The sequence below is a fragment of the Apium graveolens genome, chromosome 3, assembly GCF_009905375.1.
Source record: "Apium graveolens cultivar Ventura chromosome 3, ASM990537v1, whole genome shotgun sequence".
Taxonomy (NCBI): domain Eukaryota; kingdom Viridiplantae; phylum Streptophyta; class Magnoliopsida; order Apiales; family Apiaceae; genus Apium; species Apium graveolens.
This window is the reverse complement of record NC_133649.1, coordinates 70,825,325-70,832,549: the sequence shown is the minus strand read 5'-3', so window position 1 is coordinate 70,832,549 and position 7,225 is coordinate 70,825,325. Positions and strand designations below refer to the sequence as shown.

The 7,225-nt window shown below is 38.4% G+C and overlaps 1 long non-coding RNA gene across 1 annotated transcript; it reads left to right on the top strand.

Annotated features, from left to right (window-relative positions):
- Positions 1-2,520: 2,520 nt before the first annotated feature.
- On the top strand, positions 2,521-3,043 carry LOC141711284 (uncharacterized). The gene is made up of 3 exons (XR_012571288.1): positions 2,521-2,654; positions 2,782-2,883; positions 2,966-3,043. It is a non-coding gene; the product is annotated as an uncharacterized LOC141711284 (long non-coding RNA).
- The last annotated feature ends 4,182 nt before the right edge of the window (positions 3,044-7,225 follow it).

Here is a 7,225-nt window from a genome sequence, read left to right as displayed (position 1 = left end):
ATATATGTTTGTGACTAATGAAATATATGTTTCATTTTCAGATTGAAAAAGATAAATGGAAAATAAAAAACAAATATCTAAAGTACAAGACAAGTCAGATGAGGAGGTGGGTAAAAGCTTGGAGCCGGAAACAGAACCTCAAGATGAAAATGTGGATTCTATGGAAGACACGAAGGCAACAGTCACTACTTCCGAAACTACAAAGAAAAGGTATGGATCTGCCCGAGGGGTTTCTGCTATGCACAAAGTGGTGGTGAGGAAGGCGCAGGGCAAGAAAGCAAAGGTATCGTGCAATGCACATGGAGTTCCAGTCGGGAATGCAAGGCACAGTCTATAGTCCTACACCAGAATGTTGGCTAGGACGATGATTCCGATTGATTATCCTAATTGGTCAAAGGTACCCGATGAACTAAAGGAGAAAATATGGATCGATGTGAAGGTATATAAATAAGCAATTTCTTATGCACTTTGTAAATTTTGCATTTTTTTGTACTCATGTAGAGCATAACATTGGTTTCAGGAGACATTTAAAGTCCCCAAGCAACTTCAGAAGGGGCTGATCAGGTCTGCAGGAGCAAAGTGGAGAAATTTTAAAGCAAATTTAACAAGGGATTATGTTAAGCCGTATCTTGGACAGAAGAAGAAACTATGAAAGCCTCCAGTTAAGTATGCTTTTGTTGTAAGGAGGCTTGGAAAAATTTTGTTGCTGAAAGGACTACCTCGACATGGAAGGTATACGCGAAAGAGATCGTGTGTTTATATCTGTGTTTTATTTATGTTGTGAACTGATATTTTTGTGTATTACAAATATTTTAGGAAAAATAGCATGTTAATATTATTTAAAATGTTTGTTGTAGTCACTTAGTGAAAAATAAATGGAGCGGGTGAGCAATCGAAAATATCCTCACCGCACATCTAGAAAGGGTTATGTTGGATTGTTGGAAGAAGAGGTAACCTCTGTTTAAGCATTGAACTTAAATAGTTGCATTCTACATATATTGTTGTTTTAATATTTTTTTGATTTTAATCAGCAAAAGAAAGGAACCTTGGCTCCCGATGAAGAACCTGATCGGGCTCTTATGTGGCACAAGGCTCGTAAGGGAAAACTTGATGATGAGGAGGTTGATCCAGAGCTAGCTGAAATAGGGAAAAGAATTGTGAGTTTTTAACCAGCAACGTTAAGTTTTTTAATTCAATTCAATTCAGTTCTATTTAATATTTTTATGAGGAGGTTCATTCAGTTCTGATTTATATGTTAACATTCTCATGACAGGAGAATTTAATGGAGCTGCAAAGTAAGGGGGAATTCATTCCTTCTGGGAGTCAAGATGTGTTAGCTATGGCCTTGCAAACTCCCGAACATTCGGGGAGGGTTCGAGGAGTTGGAGGCTTTGTTAGCCCATCAATTTTATTTAATTTTCCAAATGGAAAAAGAAGTAGAATAACCAAAGCTGAGCTGTTGGCTCGGGATTGTGAAAGGGATGCAGAGTTGGAGAAGGCCAAGCAAGAGATGGCGAAGGAAATGGAGAAGACAAGGCAGGAGTTGGCTGAACTGAAGGGCTTACTCAGTAAAGCAAATATTTCATCTCCTCTGGTTTCGGATAAAGCAAGTTGTGATGCTCAAATAGTTGATGATCAAATGGATCCTTTTCCACCAGAGAACAAGGTAAAATAACAAGCACGTTTATTTAATTTAGCTCGACATTATTCAAGCATTCGTCATAGTTACTCGTTAAATATATATATGTGTGTAGGCTGGTCCACGAAAATGTGAGTTGGCTATGGGCACAATAGAAAATAAGGTGCCATTTGGCTTGTTGTTTGATGATGATGACATGAACAAATCTATTCACGAATTGCCAATGCAGCCTGGTTGTGCTCGTGTCTCAGTGGATGGGCCAATTCAAGGATAAGCCAAGATTCCTGTTCCGGTAGTCGGTGAGATTGAAACAGTAGAGCGGGCTGTTGGCTCCTACGTCTCATGGCCCCGCGACTTAATCATATTCCCCGATGCCCCTGCTACCACGGTATATATTTTTACATCTATATTTTATTGGATCTCGCACTATTATATTAACTCTATATTTGTTTTAATAAATTTGATAATATTTTCAGAAAAGTAAAAGGAAAGGGAAGTATCCTTTAACTGATTTGCATAAGGTTCAGTCCTTATTTGAGAATATGGAAATCAATAAAAATGTTCCGAAGCGCTTTCGGTTGTTGTATGAACATGCAACGACATTCATGAAGTCCACTGGAAACTCCATTCAAATCTCGTGCGATGCGGAGGTGTTTGGTGTTGAGAAAAGAATTTTCATTTTGCATGAAAACATAATTGCTTTGCTTGAATTTAAAATGATTGGCCAAGCAGCAATTTCTGCATACATGGCGTGAGTAGTATAAATTTTTTAATTATTGTCTTGTCTTCTTGTTGATAATTTCTGCATTTATATTCTTGTTTTTTTTATAATTTCATTTTATTTGCAATGCAGATACTTGCATTGCATGGTTTGTGAAAATGAAAATTTGGAGCAATTTGCTTTCTGTGATCCCGGAGTCTCGTTTACCTTGAACAGCAATTTTGAAGATAATTTGGTTAGTCGATTTAAAGAGGGTAATCCTGATCGTCTCTTTTTTATTCCCCATAATAGCAAGTAAGTACTTAAAAAATATCTCCAGATTTATTATAAATCGCTTTATTTATTTATTTATAAGCATGAAATTCAAAATGATATGATTCTGATATTAATTCTGTTTATTATAAATATTTATAAAAAATAGCTTCCATTGGATATTGGTTGTGATTTGGGCGGGCGAGGTTTTCATACTCAATCCTCTGCCTCGTTCAACTACCTTTCCCGAGTTGGAAAAAGCAATATCAAGGTATTTGCATTTAATTTCGAGTGATTATTTTCATTATTGAGATATCAATCAATTTGTGTTATTGATACTGCTAAGATGACAGGGCTGTGATTGCGTTCAATGTTTAGGCCGGAAGGGGAAATAAAGCATCAACTATCAGATATATTACCGTAAGAACCAGGGGTATTAATTTACTTATTAGTCAGAGTTTTTTCGGTTAGATAGGGGCATTAATTTACCTATTAATTGGTCTGAGTTTTTTTGATTAAATAGGGATGCCCCAAACAGCCCGGTGGAACTGAATGCGGCTATGTTGTTATGTGGTATATGAAAGAAATTGCCATGGATAATGAAATGGCATTTGTCAAAAAGATATATTTTTTTGCTTAATTCATTCTTGATATAATTGGTGTACATATAATTTGTGGTAGAATTCATTGTTACTAATTCCTGTGTGTTACACTTTTTAGTGGTCGACAAAGAATCGAAAGGTGACTGTTGCCAAGGCTGAGCTGGACGAGATTTGATGTGAGACTCTTAGCCATATCGAGTCCTTCTTATAAAAAGGCCTAATCTGCAGCTCCTTTATGTAGACTGAATTTGTAAGAATTTTTAAGAGCTACTAGTGGTTTTTGTTGATAAATATAATGGGGGAACTTTAGTTGGTAAATTTCTGTTTGGGATGAACTATGTAAATGATCGATGGTGGATGTCTAGTACTTGCTTTTGCAGTTATGTAGTTTGTTTGGATTATGAAGTTTGGTTGGTGGTGGATATATGTACGTAATTGGTATAATCTATGGTAAATCAATGAATGTATGTTTGTTTTTGCGTTTTTTTTGGTTTGGTTAGTTTTGGAATGGTAAAATGGCAGTTGGTATGTTTTTGGATGACTCTTGTTTGGGTTTTGGGCATTTGATTGAAACAGGGGATTCATGAATAAAAAAAAAATAAACAAACATCACTTCATGAACAAAATAACTGATGTAAAATGTAGTCAAATAAGACATTTCATACAATAAACTGATGTCATAAGCAGGCACATATATCAGCTCACAAGAAATGACTGATGTAAAACAATATAATAGATATCACATTTTGAAAGAACTGATGTTAAACACACACAAAGACATCGGTTTCATTAAAAAAAGAAAGGTACGACATCGCTTCTGATAAAAGACTGATATAATATGTTAAGTTACACATCAGTTTAACAAGTTTTTTGATGTTAATGTATCATATTGCTTTATATGTGATAAGTTTAAAATAATATACATGACATATGAATGAATAACTGGAACCATAGTGAAGGTATACATTGAAGAAAAATACATCACATTGTTAAGAAAAACGATGTATAAACTGTGTACAGACATCGGCTAATAAGCGATGTGTAATGCACCTACCTTTCTCATCGCATGCAAAGACATCGCTTGGATTTTAAATAGACATCGGCTAATAAGCGATGTCTATTGACAAATTTAGTAGTGCATGATCGTGGTGCCGCTCCTGATTATCATGGGAATTCAGGGGCACACGCATTGTACCATGGGGCATCGCATCTCCGCGATCAACCTCTTTTTTCCATTCTAGCAGCAACATCCTTAGATCATCGTCGCCTAAGCGGATCCCCAAGTGATCCTTTAAAGCTGTGAAGCCTCGTTATTCACTGTTCGGCATGGACTCAACTTGTCGACTTTCCTCAAGACTACGCCCGGACTGGTGCAGGTGAGTAACCCCCCGGTTATCTGCCCGCAGTATTTCTCGACCATCAGCATATTTGTCCACAAGCTCGACGATCGGGGTTATATCGTTGGAATAATTCAGACGTCGCGGGGTTATTGCTACACGTTCACCTTCAGTTCGACCGCGACCGGCCAAGGCATCTCAATCAGTCATGGGAGCCATCCCAGGTGTGTGAGCAGCACGGTTATGGCGAAGGCCCCTTCTGGTCTTGCGTCGCTCCACGGTGCTCAGCCTTGAATCAAAACCGTTCAGAGCATCTCACATATGATACAGTTGTTCCAACAAGTCAGCGTTGCTGATCAGCACAGGCGGCTGACCCCCAACATCTGGAGTGGGCGATTAGTCGTGGGTGGAACGTAGGGTTCATGGCGGTCATAGCCATGATCAGATTCTTCTTCAGAGCTTCCATCATAAAAACTTCCATCACGGTATTGAGACATCTTTCCTCCTAGAATAAATCTTGATTAGCCCCTCCTTCTAGCGCCAATTTATTGACGGAGGAATTTGGGAGCAACAAAGTCTGAGGTTCATAGCCGGAAACAAGATCTGTGACGGTGGTTCTTCTTCGGAAAAGTGAACAGTAATCAGTGAATTTGATGAACAGTGTTCGTCGGAAAATATGAACAGTGTTTGGTGGTGGTGATTATTGGTGGCTGAGATTGCTTAGGGTTAGTAATGGCTCATTTGCGTTCTCGCTTCTGACCCCTTACAATTTTCCTACGTATCCCTATTTATAGGGAATCAAGCCAACGTAGTTCTTGGGGAACAAGAAACATAACGGACTTAGATCTCTTGTCCTGAGGCCCAATGGGAAACCCACTGAAAACCGTCTTCTACTAGTTTTAGGAATGTCCGCCGATGAGGCCCAACCAAAGAAGGCCCAAGGCTCGTCCGCGGCTTCGAGACTTTCCGGATAAGGCATCTCCCTGGCCAAGAATAACCCTCCGCTAACAGCTGTTTCTCTAGTCCGTGGACGCAGGTATAGTTGTGGTTCACCCCAAATGTTGGACGCATCCTCGTCCCCCAATAAGGAGTCCCTACCAGATTACAGGACAAGTGATCCCAAACTTTTGGGTGCAAAGTGCAAGATACTCCAAAGTCTCCCAACAGGGACACCCGTTGACTACAAAGACAGAGCTCCCAAAACACACACCAGAATTTACCCCACATCCCCAATGAGGACACTCATTGACTACAGGAGGAGGCCTTCCGTCCAGGCATACTCCTGGAGGTCTCTGACAACGGACACCGCCTTCCTGTAGATGCACTACAGAAAAGAGTTATTCAATAGAGTACCTGCATCAAATAGGTTAGTAATAATAATCTTCATCTTCCTCGAATCCTCCTAAGAACTCATCCAAGCATCCATGCTAAAAGTCTTCCCAAGATGTCTTATTCACTCAGGGCGCACCCTAAGATTCACCATAAGTAGGGACCTAATTAGGGAATTCTTCATCCTTTTCTTAATAACTGGGCGAGCCTTCCTCCTATGCCGAGGGCGGGCCTCCCCTTATCAACAGGGCGCGCCTTGTCCTCTTTTAGGAAGGAAACTTTCTTTATCTTCTCCCTGATTTCAGGTATTCATATCTTAATTTTGATTATTCTGTCAAATTTTATCCTGAACAAAGTTTATACCAATTTTTGGGTATAACAGAATTTATGGTCAACTTGATTAAAAAATCTATTAAATACCGATCAAGAACACAGAAAGATGAAATAGAGGAAATAGCTCATGTGTGAAATTGCCATTGAGTGCAGTGCATCCATTAAATACTTTTGTTCCGTGAGTTTAAACTCTTATTCTCCTATTCCTCCCCTGCTGGCTGTCAAAATGAAGGCGTGGGATATTGGAGAAGCGGTGAAAGAAAAAATAAACAATACCGTCAATAAGAGAATTCCATGATGCAGCAAATTAAGATCTATAATTTGAAGCAATCGAAGATTTATAAGGGCAAATTTGAATGTTTGTTGTGGTATATGAATCACTGTATACAAGAATTCTGATGTTGGAAACGGCCTTAATAATCTGGGAGTATCTCAAACAAGAGTTTCAAGAAAAGGCAAGGACAAAGAACATTGAATTATGAATCTCAATAGACAATTTGAGTGGCAGATAGTATAAGAATTTTACGATACTCTGTAGTATAGAATTCTAATCACAAAGCTCAAGAGTTTCATAGCAGATCTTGTCTATCTTGACAAATAGAATTTCTCTGGATTTCAGGATCTGTTACGGTACTATCCTAAACCTTTCATATTCCAGTTAACTGAACGCCATGACTAATTAAGAAAAAAAAAACATCATTTTTAAAACTTTTAGTATGTAATATAACAATATTTACAATTTGATAGCATGATTGTAATCAACAATGGCGAGTTTTGGAAGTTAACCGGCGACAGTTATGTTCAGAATTTTCTTTTTACTGTTACAATATCAAAGCCCAGCAAAGTGGGCACCAATTCTAGTATTCGATTATTTACTCAGCACATGTATATATTTCTAAACATGCTCTTCCCAGCATTAGAACTAGAACAAGTTACTGCGAGTTCATCAAAACACACTTAGCTTAATAGGATTTAAGCTTATAAAAATACTAAGCTTTACAAGGACTACTTT